Source organism: Salvia splendens, chromosome 12, assembly GCF_004379255.2.
Source record: "Salvia splendens isolate huo1 chromosome 12, SspV2, whole genome shotgun sequence".
Taxonomy (NCBI): Eukaryota; Viridiplantae; Streptophyta; class Magnoliopsida; order Lamiales; family Lamiaceae; genus Salvia; species Salvia splendens.
Genome location: NC_056043.1, coordinates 13,246,773 through 13,263,192, shown reverse-complemented (window position 1 = coordinate 13,263,192; position 16,420 = coordinate 13,246,773).

The window sequence follows — 16,420 nt, the reverse complement described above, 5'->3', positions numbered from 1 at the left end:
AGATTTGGCTTTCCAATATAATAATTTCTTTTCTTCCGTGAATTTCCGCCTAATTTCCGCCAGATTTTGACTGCACTGCGCGATGTTTGTAAAATGGCCATAACTTTCTCCACAGAACTCCGATTTAGATGTTTAAGGTATCCACGCGAAGGTCTTTCGAAGACGAAGAGACTGGTATCTAGTAGGCACTGATTGGATTTCAAAATCGCTTCCAGAATGGGCTTGAACAGAGGCTGCTGCACTTTGGCCTTTTTTCACCTTTTTCTATCTTTTTCTATCATTTATCAACAAACGCGTCAAAAATACCAAATGTATAACATATGCAATTTAAGAAAATAATTTGCATGATGGACATTTAAACAAGTCAAATCCAGTCCTTAAAATCATACAAAATCTGTGTTTGTCAACTCCCCCAAACTTAATTAATTGTTTGTCCTCAAACAAAAACAAGAGAAAAACTACTAAAGAAACACGGATGCTAAGAACTAGATTTCATAGTTGCCTCAAAAATTGTAACAAGAAATGAAGAGTTTGACAAGAATACAAATCAAATCAAGCAAAGCTTATTAGTGCATTTTCATTACTAGCTCGTTGATCACATTGAAGTACATGCGATCACAAGTGTTTAGAATGTGTTTATCACTCACTCTCAAAGTGTATAAGGTAAAGAATATATGTTCTCAGATCATGCAACATGCAAAGTTTACCATAGGCTTGCTCGATGTCTAATCCCTTATCTATTTTATGTGATTAAAGTCAAAAATCCGAAAGGTCTTTATTTTCGGTTATAATGTAGGCTCTTTGCTAAGGTGAGGAAATATGGCTAAAAAGTGACTAATCCCAAACATAGCAAAAGTGATCAATTTCTACTACATCAAACATAGCACTGCACCAACAATTCGAATCTCAGTAAATTCTAGACTTTGTCTAAATTTCTTCTCACTTCCCAAATTCCTTTGATTTTTTTTTCTTTTCATTTTTTTTCTTTTGTATATTTTTTTTCTTTCTATGCACAACCAACTATCTCATTCAAACCACAAATGTCTATGCACTTTTCACAAGTAAGCACACTACTTTTCTTTCTGTCTTATCTCTCCAACTCTTTTCATAAGATATGAACTAACTTTCTCTAATAGTGTATGAATATTCCCCATTTATTTATCTTTCAAAGAAAAAGGCTTTAAAGGCTCAAAATGGCTAGCTAGGGAAAAATATTTTGAATAGGGTCATAAATTTGGATATATAAAGTAGCTAAGAAGGATGACCTAACGTCCGTTTTTTATCATTTAAACACTATGTAAACTTAGGCAGACTAGGAGCAAGTTCTAGAAACAAATACATGAATGCAGATAAATCACACAAGAAATAAATTTATGGCTCAAGTCTTACAAGGTATGAGCATGATTCAAGGCAAACAAGCAATTTATTATTTATGCACATTTTCACTAAACCTTCAAATCAATGCATCAAGTCAACTCAATCAACACATAAACGAACTTTTAATCATAGACAACTCAGTCTGATGTTCCTAAACATGAGTATTTCTAAATTTTCTATGTTATGGTCATGACAAGATTCACCTCGGGATTATTAAAAAAAAAACTAACAAAAATAAGCAAAAATAACTAAACTCACGGTCCACCACTTCATCCCCCAAACTTATTCAAAACTACGTTAAGAATAAGTTTGCAAAGTCTGTGGAGATGTGAGTAAACTAAGAAAACAAATCAAACTTAATAAAAAAAAAACCAATGTTGGGTTACCTTCCAACAAGCGCTTGGTTAACGTCTTTAGCTTGACGTTCTTTGAGGCTCATAAAATATCCCCCATTCTCGAGATTTTCTTTGGGATGCCTTATGTACCTACAATTTCGCAATGTGAGCATAGAATGAAGAAAATTATAGTAGAGTACAATGCATAACATGTGGCAATCCCCTAAACTTTAATCATATCAAGGCATAAAATATGCATATCAAATTATCTACCTTAACATGATCATTTTTCATCCCCCGTAATATTCTCTGTCCCCCAATTAATTACAAAAATTTTCAACAATAGACCAAGATCACGCAAAACAATTTAAGCTCCTAAAAACACAATTCATGCAAGATAAAATAGTCTCACAATGCTACGAACATGAACTATGTGTATCAACAATCAAGCCAAAGTGATATTCAATTTTGATCCACCAAAGACCAAACATACCTAAGCACACCCAACAACTATTTCTTGCAAATATCCAAAACTCACAAATTCATCAAAAATAAATCCAAATTAAATCGTCACTCATCAAACTCCTATCCAAACTCCCAATATATATCAATAACAAAGTCATTCATGAAAGAATTCAAGTTCAAAGCTCAGAAATTAAAAGAGAACGTACCTTCTATTGGTTAACGATTGAGCACAAGAAAATTGGTAGCATCCAAAGAATATGATTAAGTGATGTGAACGTGAAGTGCGAGTGGGTGATTTATGTGGAGAAAAAAAATAAAATAAAAATAGAGGGAGAGAGGTTCTAGTTTTTTTTTTTAAGATTTTCTTTAAAAGAAATGAAGAATAAGAAGGTTAAAAAAAGGAGGAAAAAAAAGAAAAGAAAAAATTCAAACGGAAAAGGGAAAAAAAAGAATTTTTTTATTTTTATTTTATTTAACTAGCTCTACGGAGAAAAACTTCAGCTCTACGGAGGAGAAAACTAATGGTAAAAAAATAATAAAAGCAAGAGAGCAAGCATATTTTATATTTCACCCATGCTCTACGGAGTATATCAAATGTTGTAGAAGATAATTGCATCTTCCATAGGAGCGCAGAGTAATCCATTGTTGTGCTCCGTGCTCCTTGCAAAACAAATAAAACAAAAAAAAAATTAAAATAAAACTATACAAAATATTACACTCCAAATTAGTATTATCAACCGTTCTACAATATCAGCTTAAAGCAATAATATTCCACGGCAACGGCGCCAAAAACTTGATGCACTATTTATTAGCACTAAAAATACCTGCAAGCATACATGGTAGATCTAGTATAGCTAAAGGTCAGTACCGGATATCGAACACAGGGAATAAGATTGCAACTGACTACCATATACTAAGCGTCATATACTATCTAGAGACACGTGATTTTTGGGTTGATTAATTAAACTAGACTGAAAGAAATAAACAAAAAAAGGAAAACATAAAAAGAAATAATACAAAGCAGGCTTAAGAATGTAGAATTTTAAGATCCAAAAACACAATCGACTTCCATGAATTACGGTCTCCAGAGCTATTAAGTCGATCACAATTATAGATTAAACCCCCTCCCGAGGTGAGAAACCTGTAGATTAGGTGATAGGATTGAAGTCCCCTTCTAACCCTTAAACCCCTAACTCCTAAAAGCATATAAGATCAAAGACCTCACTCAAAACCTCAACTCTTCCGAGTTCTATTGAATTAATGTGTGAATTATCCCTTTTTCCAAGTCAATTATTTCGTCTCCCGAGTACTCTAATCAACTCTAACATGTAATCAAGAGGTAGCTAATCAATTGAACATAGAAAGGACCAGATAAATCAAATAACTGCAAGAGCTAACAAGGAAAATCAATTGAATATCTATACCAAAAATTCTACAAAAGATGTTCTACTCATAGACAAGTAAAAACTACAAATAAAGTACGAGACATGAAAGAAATTGATAAAACCCAAGGTTGAATCTTCAATCTTAAGTCTTCTCTTGCCTGGATCTGCAGAACTCCACTCCAATGGAAGATGAATGAATTTAAAGGTGGAATATAGAATGGAAGAAGTGTAGAGAGGGAGAAGGATTGGAGGCTCTGAGATAAAGATTATGAATTAGGTTCAGAGGTATTTATAGGCTGGAAAAAGGTTGAATTTTGATAAATTTCGTGCCCTACAAGAAATAGGAGAGATTTGGCTTTCCAATATAATAATTTCTTTTCTTCCGTGAATTTCCGCCTAATTTCCGCCAGATTTTGACTGCACTGCGCGATGTTTGTAAAATGGCCATAACTTTCTCCACAAAACTCCGATTTAGATGTTTAAGATATCCACGCGAAGGTCTTTTGAAGACGAAGAGACTGGTATCTAGTAGGCACTGATTGGACTTCAAAATCGCTTCCAGAATAGGCTCGAACAGAGGCTGCTGCACTATGTCCTTTTTTCACCTTTTTCTATCTTTTTCTATCATTTATCAACAAACGCGTCAAAAATACCAAATGTATAACATATGCAATTTAAGAACATAATTTGCATGATTGACATTTAAAACAAGTCAAATCCAGTCCTTAAAAACATGCAAAATCTGTGTTTGTCATATACCCGTTAGCCCAGATAATATCCGGTATTATTCGTATTAGCCATATACTATCTTTCAATACTTTGTGTTAAATTACTGTTGTGAGACTCATCGGGAATAAGTATACACGACGAATAAAAAATAAGCTGCCAAAATTAATACTGTAAATTGGGGAACATTATTGGCTATACATGATGTTCTTTCTCTCTCACAATAATCAAATCTTAATAATAGTAAAGAGTCGGAAAAGGACATGTGAAAAATGAAGCTTCAACAATCTTAGTGGTTTTACGAACCTAACTTTTGGTTTGAAGCATTTTTTTCTATACACGATTGAAGGGTCAGACTCAGCATACTTAGGCTTGGAAATCTCACATTATCACATATAGAAGCACCAGTTTTGTGTCGGGTACGAGTAATAGTAATATCGGGTACGAGATACCCAACACGTTGCGGGAGATGTATTTATACAATAAATTTGACTGAAATCGGATATTGGTACCCGACTTGTAAGGTGCAGGTTACGCGGGTAACCTGTTTCGCCACCCTTAATAAATGCCCCCAAAGCCATGGAGGGGCATTTGTATACTTATGTAAATTCCACCAATTTTGTACCATCTCTCACTTCTCGACTTTAAAAATATCGGCATGATCCCTTAACTTTGAAAAATATCTTGGGTGATCCCTAAACTTTAATTAATCGCATTTTTAGTCTTTTTACACTTTTTAAAATATTTTCGAACCAATAAGATTAAATATAAGTATATTTATGAAATTTATGAAATAAATTAAAGAGAGAGTTTGCAAAAGAAAATTCTAGGATTAAAAGTTGTTTTATAGTTACATACCATTCCTTTTAAACCACCACTTATTCAGCAAGTCACACATGAGAGCATGTAGCTTGATTCCCTAGAAGTGAGAGCGGGTTTCTTGGCTGCAACTAGATTGTTAAATCTTTCTTCCTCCACAGCATGCAGTATTTTTCTCTTTTCTTCATCTTCTCATTGCCTCCTACTCTTGCTCGTGCACTCTCCTTGAGCCATCAATTTCTACCAAAATAACCTTTTTCATATGCTAATTAGTTCCATTATAGGCACAAAAAGATTCAAATTCCTATCATTTGTCGTGGTCGTGAGGACCTCCTTAACCTCCTAAACTAATTGAAAGGGGTTTGACCTCAGATATCGTGGTCAAACATTTCAAGAAAGTCTGAGATGTCGACTACCTGATGGTCAAACATTTCAAGAAAGTTTGAGATGTCGACTACCCGAGCGAATTTATTGTACATTGACACATTGCAAAAACACATACAAATTCAAAAAGAGTGGAGGATTAGGTTCTTCCCAATCATCATGTATGTATAGCTCTCTTTAAAAAAATATGATCACAAAAGTTTTATTAATGTGATGTCTAGATATGTTGTGATGAAACATTTTCCTTCCAATGCTTTTGATAACGATGAATTTCAATGGAGTATACAATAAGTTTATAATGTTGCAGCTAAAAGTTGATTATAACGATGAAACATTTTCCTTTCAATGCTTTTGTTGCAGTTCGTTTCAGACGAAGTGCTTGTTTAAGCTGAATTGTGGTCTTGTATCCTCTTTAGAAGCTTTGACGCACAATCGTGGGCTTGTTGCAGCTCGTTTCAGACGAACTGCTTGTTTAAGCTGAATTGTGGTCTTGTATCCTCTTTAGAAGCTTTGACGCACAATCGTGGGCTTGTTGCAGCTCGTTTCAGACGAACTGCTTGTTTAAGCTGAATTGTGGTCTTGTATCCTCTTTAGAAGCTTTGACGCACAATCGTGGGCTTGTTGCAGCTCGTTTCAGACGAACTGCTTGTTTAAGCTGAATTGTGGTCTTGTATCCTCTTTAGAAGCTTTGACGCACAATCGTTAGCTTGCATATGTTCTAAGAAGGGGATCAGCCTTCGAAGAACAAGATACCTCAGTAACATTTGTAAGAGACGACACGCACAGAGACAGACACAACGCACGTAGAGACAAGAACAAGTAAAAAACAAAGAAAACACATAAGACTGACTGAACGGTCTCTTACAAATGGAACTTTTTGAGGTTGTAAATATGCCATGCTCGGGGCGTTTATTCTCCTGACTTGAGAGTCAATTTATAAGACCCTTTGCCGAGGACTTCTGACACCCGATATGGAAATTTTTGATGGTGGGTTAGAGTTTGCCCAGCTTTTCTGCTCGGCTGACTTCGTTGTTTCTCAAGATGAGATCTCCCACTTGAAGTTGCAGCTTCTTCACCCTTTGGTTGTAATACCGGGCTACTTGCTCCTTGTACTTGGCTGCTTTTATGCAGGCCAGTTCTCTTCTTCGGCAAGATCTAGCTCGGCTCTCAGTCCGTCCTCCTTCAGTTCTGCTGAGAAGAAGTTTAGAGTTCGGAAACTGGGTATGCCGATCTCAACCGGAATTACGGCTTCAGGGACGATTTAGTCTTCCCGGCAGGGAAAGCATCAATGGTCAGGACTACTCCATCATATTGTTGCTCGTCATCGTCTTCGGGATCCTGTTGCCTTTTCGGATTCTGAGGAAAGCAGCTCGTACCCCTCTGCTTTTTGTTTTTTTGTTTTTCGGCTGCTTGCTTTGGTATTTTTTAGCGTTCCTGTTTTCACAAGGACATCAATATCTGCAGCCAAATTTCGGCACTCCTCGGTATCGTGACCGTGGGTTTGATGGAAAGAGCAATATGCATCAAGACTTCGGCGTGTGGCCGATTTCGTCATCCGTTTTGGTTTTTCGAACATTTCGGAATGTAGTTCGAAAATTTCCGCTCTTGACTTGTTCAATGGTACGAACTGAGCGGGTGGCGTCTCAGGATTGAGACGTGGTCCCAATCTACTTCGTACCGGTGCCCTCTGAATTCTTTCAAAAGGAGTTCGGCGAGGAAGAACATGTCGGGGGTGAGGATTCTCTCTCCTGGAGGACACGTCACTACTGCGGTAGTGACTTTCATGTCTGAAGGAGGAGGGAGAATCCCCCGTTTTCTTCTCCGGCTGCTGGCTTTTTTGCAGGAAGGCTAAGAACTCCTCCTGCTTCTCGGCCAAAAACAGTTTGACAACCTCATTCAAATCGGGCTGCTGGGAAGATTCTGTGCGATGACTCCTGGAGTGGCTTGCTCCTTCGTGAGAACTGGAAGTAGATGTCTCCCGAGGCCGTTTTTCAGACCTGCGAGCTAGACTTACTTCCTCACGGTTGTCACGGACAGAATTATGGGTGTTACGTGATCTGGAATGCATTTTTTTGGTGGAGGAGGATCAAAAACTCGCTTTATCACAAATTTGGTTCTGAGGTTCCCACAGACGGCGCCAGTGATGAAGCGGCGAATTTTTGATGTTTGATGAATGCTCGTAAAAATAAATCACGACACAGAGATTTACGTGGTTCGATTTACTGGAGTAAATCTACGTCCACGGGAAAAAGGGAGGGCAAGATTGTATTGCTTGATCTGTTTTCTACAGCTTACAATTACAAACTTGCTATTTTGTGTTTTATCTCTAGAGAGCGAGAGAGCGAGTCCCCCTAATCTATTTGATCTAAGTTCTATTTATACTGAACTAAGATCGTGGCTTGCGTCATCACTAATGATGGTTGTGGATGTCGTGGAGGTCATGCGATCCTGCATGGGCCCACTATCCTGCATGAGTTAATGACTGCTTGACACCACTGAATAGATCGTGGGTGTAGTGGAGATCGTGGAGGTTCTGACATGAGTTGACTATCTCCCAGTTCGGTCGAATACTGAGACCGAACTGCTGAACTATTGCCGGGCAGCTTTTGCCGATCTGAGAGTAGAGCTTGATGCCGACCTGAGAGCAGAGCTTGATGAGTTGGCTTTCACCGAGCTGTAGGCTGGGGCCGAACTCTTTGGTTGTGCCGAACTGAACTCTTTAGTCATGCCGGACTGATACTCTTTGGTTGTGCCGAACTGATACTCTTTCTTGGGCTTTACTGCTGTTGGGCTTGTTTAGTTCGTACTCCATCACTACCCCCCCCGAAAAAGCGAAGTGAATCATTTCGGCGAAGCGAGTCACTTCGGCGTTCTGGATAAAGGTAAGGGGTAAGTTGAGGTCTGTCCTCGGTCTTATGAAGTAAACTTCTTTGACCGGACTTGGTCCTTGGTCTTATGAAGTAAACTTCTGACATGAGTTGTCTTTGGTCTGATGAAATAAACATCTTTGACCGGACTCGTCTTTGGTCTGATGAAATAAACATCTTTGACCGGACTCGTCTTTGGTCTGATGAAATAAACATCTTTGACCGGACTCGTCTTTGGTCTGATGAAATAAACATCTTTGACCGGACTCGTCTTTGGTCTGATGAAATAAACATCTTTGACCGGACTCGTCTTTGGTCTGATGAAATAAACATCTTTGACCGGACTCGTCTTTGGTCTGATGAAATAAACATCTTTGACCGGACTCGTCTTTGGTCTGATGAAATAAACATCTTTGACCGGACTCGTCTTTGGTCTGATGAAATAAACATCTTTTGACCGGACTCGTCTTTGGTCTGATGAAATAAACATCTTTTGACCGGACTCGTCTTTGGTCTGATGAAATAAACATCTTTTGACCGGACTCGTCTTAGGTCTGATGAAATAAACATCTTTGACCGGACTCGTCTTTGGTCTGTGTTCTAATTTGGCGATTTTTGTCGCCGGGATCGAACTTTCCCTTGTCCTAATTTCGGGATCGGACTTTCCCTTGTCCTAATTCGGCGAGTTTTATCGCGTGGATCGGACTTTCCCAGTTAACCGAAGTGGTCTTATGCAGTAAACCTCTTTGACTAGACATGGTCGTCCTCGGTCTTATGAGGTAAACTGCTTTGACCGAACTTGGTCGTCCTAATTCGGCGAGGTTTATCGCGTGGATCGGACTTTCCCTAGTCGTAATTCAGGCAAGTTTTATCGCGAGAATCAGACTTTTGTTGCAGTTCGTTTCAGACGAAGTGCTTGTTTAAGCTGAATTGTGGTCTTGTATCCTCTTTAGAAGCTTTGACGCACAATCGTGGGCTTGTTGCAGCTCGTTTCAGACGAACTGCTTGTTTAAGCTGAATTGTGGTCTTGTATCCTCTTTAGAAGCTTTGACGCACAATCGTGGGCTTGTTGCAGCTCGTTTCAGACGAACTGCTTGTTTAAGCTGAATTGTGGTCTTGTATCCTCTTTAGAAGCTTTGACGCACAATCGTGGGCTTGTTGCAGCTCGTTTCAGACGAACTGCTTGTTTAAGCTGAATTGTGGTCTTGTATCCTCTTTAGAAGCTTTGACGCACAATCGTTAGCTTGCATATGTTCTAAGAAGGGGATCAGCCTTCGAAGAACAAGATACCTCAGTAACATTTGTAAGAGACGACACGCACAGAGACAGACACAACGCACGTAGAGACAAGAACAAGTAAAAAACAAAGAAAACACATAAGACTGACTGAACGGTCTCTTACAAATGGAACTTTTTGAGGTTGTAAATATGCCATGCTCGGGGCGTTTATTCTCCTGACTTGAGAGTCAATTTATAAGACCCTTTGCCGAGGACTTCTGACACCCGATATGGAAATTTTTGATGGTGGGTTAGAGTTTGCCCAGCTTTTCTGCTCGGCTGACTTCGTTGTTTCTCAAGATGAGATCTCCCACTTGAAGTTGCAGCTTCTTCACCCTTTGGTTGTAATACCGGGCTACTTGCTCCTTGTACTTGGCTGCTTTTATGCAGGCCAGTTCTCTTCTTCGGCAAGATCTAGCTCGGCTCTCAGTCCGTCCTCCTTCAGTTCTGCTGAGAAGAAGTTTAGAGTTCGGAAACTGGGTATGCCGATCTCAACCGGAATTACGGCTTCAGGGACGATTTAGTCTTCCCGGCAGGGAAAGCATCAATGGTCAGGACTACTCCATCATATTGTTGCTCGTCATCGTCTTCGGGATCCTGTTGCCTTTTCGGATTCTGAGGAAAGCAGCTCGTACCCCTCTGCTTTTTGTTTTTGTTTTTTCGGCTGCTTGCTTTGGTATTTTTTTAGCGTTCCTGTTTTCACAAGGACATCAATATCTGCAGCCAAATTTCGGCACTCCTCGGTATCGTGACCGTGGGTTTGATGGAAAGAGCAATATGCATCAAGACTTCGGCGTGTGGCCGATTTCGTCATCCGTTTTGGTTTTCGAACATTTCGGAATGTAGTTCGAAAATTTCCGCTCTTGACTTGTTCAATGGTACGAACTGAGCGGGGTGGCGTCTCAGGATTGAGACGTGGTCCCAATCTACTTCGTACCGGTGCCCTCTGAATTCTTTCAAAAGGAGTTCGGCGAGGAAGAACATGTCGGGGGTGAGGATTCTCTCTCCTGGAGGACACGTCACTACTGCGGTAGTGACTTTCATGTCTGAAGGAGGAGGGAGAATCCCCCGTTTTCTTCTCCGGCTGCTGGCTTTTTTGCAGGAAGGCTAAGAACTCCTCCTGCTTCTCGGCCAAAAACAGTTTGACAACCTCATTCAAATCGGGCTGCTGGGAAGATTCTGTGCGATGACTCCTGGAGTGGCTTGCTCCTTCGTGAGAACTGGAAGTAGATGTCTCCCGAGGCCGTTTTTCAGACCTGCGAGCTAGACTTACTTCCTCACGGTTGTCACGGACAGAATTATGGGTGTTACGTGATCTGGAATGCATTTTTTTGGTGGAGGAGGATCAAAAACTCGCTTTATCACAAATTTGGTTCTGAGGTTCCCACAGACGGCGCCAGTGATGAAGCGGCGAATTTTTGATGTTTGATGAATGCTCGTAAAAATAAATCACGACACAGAGATTTACGTGGTTCGATTTACTGGAGTAAATCTACGTCCACGGGAAAAAGGGAGGGCAAGATTGTATTGCTTGATCTGTTTTCTACAGCTTACAATTACAAACTTGCTATTTTGTGTTTTATCTCTAGAGAGCGAGAGAGCGAGTCCCCCTAATCTATTTGATCTAAGTTCTATTTATACTGAACTAAGATCGTGGCTTGCGTCATCACTAATGATGGTTGTGGATGTCGTGGAGGTCATGCGATCCTGCATGGGCCCACTATCCTGCATGAGTTAATGACTGCTTGACACCACTGAATAGATCGTGGGTGTAGTGGAGATCGTGGAGGTTCTGACATGAGTTGACTATCTCCCAGTTCGGTCGAATACTGAGACCGAACTGCTGAACTATTGCCGGGCAGCTTTTGCCGATCTGAGAGTAGAGCTTGATGCCGACCTGAGAGCAGAGCTTGATGAGTTGGCTTTCACCGAGCTGTAGGCTGGGGCCGAACTCTTTGGTTGTGCCGAACTGAACTCTTTAGTCATGCCGGACTGATACTCTTTGGTTGTGCCGAACTGATACTCTTTCTTGGGCTTTACTGCTGTTGGGCTTGTTTAGTTCGTACTCCATCATCTAGATATGTTGTGATGAAACATTTTCCTTCCAATGCTTTTGATAACGATGAATTTCAATGGAGTATACAATAAGTTTATAATGTTGCAGCTAAAAGTTGATTAGAACTTCTATGATTCGATCTGTTTTTCAATAATAAATGGAAAAAATGACCAATTAGGAAAACATATCATTAACGTAGGTAATAAAGTTTCTAATTGCTCTGATGTGTGGACTGGTTGTGTTTGGTAAAAATTCATATATGGGCATTACAATGCATTTTGTTGATGACAGTTGGACTTGAATAAGCATTTGATTGCGTTTAGAGAATTTCTCACACCACGTACTGCAACAATTGCTCAATTAATCATTCAAGTTTTGAATGAATATCAATTAATCAATAAATAATTTTCTGTTGTTTTGATGATGCTAATGCTAATATTTGAAGTATAGATGAACTAATCAATGCATGTTCTCCTATTATTGATAGCAAATATTCTCATTTTAGATGTATTGTTCATATATTAAATTTAAGTGTTCAAGATGCGATGACAAAAGCATGTAGATACAATTAATGCAAGTAGTGTAAGCACACTAATTACCATATGAATGTATCAACTCGTTGGAACTCGACGTACAATACGTTGGAATAACCGTAGAATACAATGAATATTTATGTTTTTTAATAGACCTTGCCCACGTATCCCTTCTGATTTGTTTTGTATACTTGTGATAAGGCCAATTTCATGCATAGATCTAGGGGTTGAATTCATACAATTATAGGGTCTAACACATGTCTTAAGCCAGGTGTGCAGAAGAATTCACCAGGTCGAGGAACAAAGAAGGCGAATTACAAGGACCATGCAATTGCGGCGAATAATTGAGCAAAGTCGGAGGAAAATGACTAGACAGAGGGATCGTGAAGCTGAAGGGCAGAATGGATATTTCGGCGAAGGTTTCTAGAAGATCCTACCGAATCTATATAAGGAAGAGAGCATGTAATGCTCAAAGAGGAGAGCCCTTTTTGGCACTGAGGAGAAACTTTTTTTTGGCACTGAGGTCTCTGGTTCTTAGCTCACACAATTCTGCACACTTAGGTATTTTTCTTGTTTTGAAAGGGGTCACGTTCGGGTCCACAGTTGTTTTCTGATTCCAAAAAAATTGTGGTGTAACACCGTCCTCGCAGAGGGCGAAGAAACAATTACTTGTTCTAATTTTAGTTATTGTTGTTGATTTCACCGAGCTTCGCTGCTTGAAGCTCGGCCCTGTTCTCGTTTGAAGCCTTCGTAGTTTATGAAATCTCTTTTTTTCCGTATTTGAGCTGCTGTTGAGTTTTGATTATGGATGTCGTTTACTTTGAGCTTGTTGGTTACTGAATTGGATGTTTGGTTTCCGTGCTGGTTGTTTATTAGAGTAGAATCGTTGGGATCTGGTGTTGATTAGAGTAGATTTATTGAATCAGAAGTTATGGAGTGAGTTTGGTTGTTGTTGGGTTCGGACTGCTTGGATCCGGAGTGGATGAAGCTTCCGACGTTTAGATCTGCGACAGGGTGATCAGGATTTATGCCTAATTTTTGTGTTTTCATTTCATTCCGTCTAGTATACATAGATCTATTTTATTTCCGGTTGGCTGTGAGTTTCCGTCGTCCGAATCTTTACATTTTGTTTGAATCTCGGTATGTGCTTTGTTTACTTCATCTTCGTGTTTGATTCAGTTGAAGTTATACATGTCATTGTTAGTTAAATTCGTAGTTTGTTAGTTGCAGCTTTTCTTTCGTACTTGATATTTCTAGGAGTTGGTCCCCACTTTTATTTGCGTTCTGTTTAGCAATAGTTGGTAATTGTTGCTCGGTCTAGGAAGTTAGTTTAAAATTACGTAGCCCTAAGGATGTTCGATCTCAGCATGACGTTTACAGTTTCCTAGGTCTAGTGTTTAATTTTGTGCCTAGGTCTAGCCGTATTTATACCTCAACCCAAATTTGTGTGCTAGCAGCCGCTTTCTAAACCAAAGTCTCTAGATGCTTTCTTACGCGTCCATCTTCGTGGGACCGACCCCTGCTTCTCTATACTAATCTATAGTATAACGGGTTGAGGGATCTTTGAAACGCAAGAGTTTGTGTGTTCATAGACAGAGTCTTCCGTGTCACCTTGAGTTCCTAGACCTAGTGTTTAGTGGATTCATTGGACTTGGTAGCTCGACCTAGAAGTTTATTACACATATACTCACTCGACAAGCAGCCGTTTCAAATGGTGCCGTTGCAAGGGATGGATGGCGTAATTTGTGATTGTGTTCAGAGGATTTTGGCATACATAGTTTTAATTTTTTTTTCTTTTTTTTTTCTTCTGCATACATAGTTTTAATTTCTTTTTCTTTTTTTTCTTTATTTTTCAGTTTATGAGCAGAGGCTCGCGGTTTGGACACTGTGGTAACTCATCTGAGTGGAGGAACGATCAGTTTATTTGGCAGGTCAAGGACACAGCATCTACGGTCACCACCAGATCGGGATTATCTACAGGAGATCCATTTCCGTTTGGTTCGGAAAGTGAAGAGGATTGGAACTCGTCAGGAAGGGAGGATCCTAAATCATCTTCAGAAATAAGTACAGAGGAGGAAGAAATAGGGGACATGGCGAACATAATCGATCCAGATCCGGAGATCGGTTCGCTCACTGCTCATCTAGATGGAGAGCCAGCTCAAACCATAGTGATGAATCCGCGACAGAGGTCCATTGAGATCAAGACGAACGTGCTCGGTATCCTACCCACATTCTCTGGACGTAGGGATGAGTGCCCGTACGAGTTCTTGAATGAATTCAGCAAATTGTGTAGCATTCAGAAGAGGCCAAATGATGCAACAGAGGAGGACTATCGCCTGCGTGCGGTTCCTTTTGCCTTGAAGGGGGAAGCCAACACGTGGTTATTAAGGTTACCCCCGGATTCTATCCGCACATGGAGGGATTTCAAACTGGAGTTCCTTGATTACTTTTTCCCTTCCAACAAAACAAATGCTCTAAAGAAAGAAATAGTAGAGTGTAAGCAGGACTACGACGAGTCGTTAAGTCAATATTGGTCGAGGTTCAAAGGGTTGTTGGATGCGTGCTCAAATCACAGGATGATAGATGCAGAGACCTATTATCTATTCTATGAAGGAGCAAACCCTGAGTCAAAGGATTTAATGAAATCCTCGAGCGGGGGAAATTTTACAAGGAAGAAGGGAAGCGAAGCAAGGGAGATCCTGGGCAAATTGATAGATGTCAAGAAGGCATACGATAACCCAAGGAATTTTATGAAGAGAGGATCAGTGAATGCGATGAGGGAGTAAGATGATGAGAAGGTAGAGGCAAGGATCGACAGGCTTGAGAAAGCACTGTTGAACGCAATCGAGAAGACCAAACTACCAACCTCACAAGCGAAGGAAAAACCTCCGGGTCTAGAAGATAGTCAACTTCAGCAATATTATGGACCTCAGGAAGGAGAGTACCAGGCCCAAGCTAATGCGATGGGAAGTTGGAATCCCGACGGAAGTTGGAATCTAAGAAGACAAAGAGACGCACCCTGGAGGAACCATCCCAATTTTAGATGGTCGGACAACGAACAGAGCCAGCCAGCACCACAACAGAGTATCCAGTTTGCACCTCAGCCGGAGAGGCAGGGTAACTGGTCTGGAAGGAGTCAAGAGGGGCAGGGCAACTGGAATAATCGAAACCAGGGAGATCATCCGAATTGGGGGAATAGGAACCAAAACCATCAAGGGAACTCTTATGTACCACCGCACCAAAGGAATTTCCAAACCAACTACCAAGGGCCAGGAAATCAGTACAACAATAGTTCAGGAGGTCAAGGAAACCTTCGCCAGAATTAAGCGAGTGGTTCGAATCCAAGTGCAGGCCCAGGGCCCAGTTAGCCAAATTCAAAAACACCAAGGAATCTGGAGGAAATGGTGCATGACCTCGTCAGTTCTCAACAGCATATGCAGAACAACTTGCAATCGAACAATGATGTAGTCCACAAGCTTCAGGATGCTCAACAGGAGCAAAAGGCGGCAATGGATATGTTGGCGAAGCAACTGTCTCAGATAGCAACTTCCTTGAGCGAGATGCGAGGGAACGAAGGGAAGATCCCTACCTCAGTAAGGCCGCCAGATAGAGCTAACATCAGTCTGATCACTTTAAGATCCAGAAAAAGGTATGAAGGTCCAGAGATGAGGACGAATGAGGAAACAAACCCCACAGGAGGCAGGGACGAAAAGGGTACAACCTCTAGACCTGGGAACTTAAAGGGAAGCAGTTCCGTTAGACCAGATGACCTTAGGGCAGGAGATTTGGAGAAACCATTACCTAAAGAAGCAGAGCCATTTTTCATAGATCCAGAGCCGGAAGTAGAGAATGAGGAGGTGAGAAAAGGAACTGGTGAGCCCTCAGCTGGAGGATCTACTGGAGCAGGGTAGAACCGGTAGACTTCATGGACATTTTCGGGAAGTTGGAGATTAATTTACCGTTTCTACAAGCCTTGAAGTTGCCGGTCTTCAGCAAATTCATTAAGGAGTTTGTAGCTGGAAAGACGAGTCCCAGCAGGAAAATTCTGATTGGAGAAAATGTATCAGCAGTGATTCAGAAACGAAGGATGCCATCAAAATGCACTGACCCAGGTATGTTTGCCTTGCCTATTTCAATCGGTGATGTCAGAATTGAGCATGCCATGTGTGATTTAGGGGCATCGATAAATGTTTTA